This window comes from Sesamum indicum, linkage group LG15 (genome assembly GCF_000512975.1).
Source record: "Sesamum indicum cultivar Zhongzhi No. 13 linkage group LG15, S_indicum_v1.0, whole genome shotgun sequence".
NCBI lineage: Eukaryota > Viridiplantae > Streptophyta > Magnoliopsida > Lamiales > Pedaliaceae > Sesamum > Sesamum indicum.
Genome location: NC_026159.1, coordinates 5,465,057 through 5,467,103, shown reverse-complemented (window position 1 = coordinate 5,467,103; position 2,047 = coordinate 5,465,057).

The following is a 2,047-nucleotide window of genomic DNA, read 5'->3' as shown; positions in this document are numbered from 1 at the left end:
TAAATGTAAATGTAAATGTAATGAAGGGTGGTATTGGTAATTGTGTATAGATGGATAGAAGAAGTGGTCCCAGTGGGAGGTGGTTTTTGGGGTTAGGACGCGTGGAAAAGTCGTAGGTTCCCACCCATGTGCCTTTCCTTTGCCCTGGAACCTGTCTTTTTCCCTCCTACTCCCACTCCCACTCCCACTGCTTCCGCCCTTCTGCTAAAGTTTTATACTTACAACCTTTCTACTTTATTATTATTGTATTAAATTAGTGATTTAGTTATTATTATTATTATTATTAGTTTTTATCTATGTATTATAATTTCGGATTTTATTGCTAATTTAATTCACTAATTTTTTTGTTTATATATTATGGATAAGTAGTTCGGTAATCATTTTTTTTAAAATTTAGGATTAAATTTGAATTGATTTGTATTTTTTTTAATGTGATTTAGGACTGGATGTATTGAGTTAGTCAGTATTTGGACGAATGTTTATGAAAGTATATTTGATGATAATTAGTTTTTCTTAGTTGGATTATCGATCATATGTATTAACGTTACTTAGCCTTTTTTACGTGTAGATATAATTCGGAACTAAATAAGGTAATTTTGTATTTTTGAGACAAGATGCTTCGACTAGAATGTTGCGTTCTAAGGTAGTTATGATGCCTTGTATACGACAAGAATCAAGAAATGAATTAATTAATATATATTTGAATTAATTATACTTAGATTTTCTCTGAAAATGTAAAATTGTATTTTTTCTTAAGGAAGTTTTGAAATTATACTTACACACTCTTCAAAAATTCTCTATTTACATCTGACCCCCTTCTATTATGATTTAGATGAAAAATTCTGATATTAGCAAAGAAAAATACATATGTAGATTTTTTAATTTTGTTCTTCATTTAATATTTTCATGTATATTTTTCTACTTATAAAGGAGTAAATATAATATATATATATATATATTTATACATCTGGAGTTAGATTAACACCATTAAATTTTTTTCCTTATAAGTACAGAATTATTACATGGAAATATTAAATGAGGTGTAAAATTATAAATTTATGTAAGTTTTTTGCTAATGTCAGCATCTTTTGTTCGAATCCTGATGAAATAGGGTGATGAGTAAACAATAAATTTTCAGAGGAGGCGTAAGTATAATTTAAAAATATATATAGTTAGTTACACTGATACCTCCTCTAAAAATAAGAAATTACACTTTCCCATCCGAATAACTAAAGTGCAGCCATTGCATTGCACATATGCTTTTCATAGATCGTTACGACCTAATTTCCCAATCACAATTAGGTCTGACGATAATTGTGGGCAAAAATTTCGAAAATATTTTCTCACGCATACTATTTTCTAACACAGATACCCTGACAACATATGTACTCCAAAACGTTTCAAGTCAAGAACCACGTCTTACGTGGTAATAATCTGATGCCTCATCACAACAATCAATAAAGCAAATTAAGGCATGATGATCAAGAAGTTTGATCCATGCATGGATTGTTGAAGCAAATACATATTTGAGGATGTAAGTGCATTATTGTTGGTTCCTTGACATGTTTTTCTAAATAAAAACATGGGTTTTCCTTAACATGTTTTTCCAAATTAAGGAATAAAACTTTTAATTTGGATTAGGGAGAGCAGATTAATAGTCATAATTATGTCTAATTAGTTAGAAATGGTTGATGCAAACCTCCTCCACTCTAATTATTGTGCACATAAAGGTAATTACCTTTTGATTCTCTAATCCTCATCAATCATATATACAAGCAAGCTATTAATTGTGCATGGTTATGGTTATGAAAGCAACAAACTGATGATCAAAGGTTTAAGGATAAGATAAGACCATCACAATTCTCAGACAATATATATGTTGACCTCTTTAGTAAATTACCAAACCATGAAGCTTTACCATACTAGGAAACTTTGTCTAATTCATCACAATCAAATTAATAATATGATTTTCACCTCTAAACTCAATTATTAACCTCACCTACTAGACCAAATCTTTGTAAAAGTGACCACAAAATTTCATCAAAAC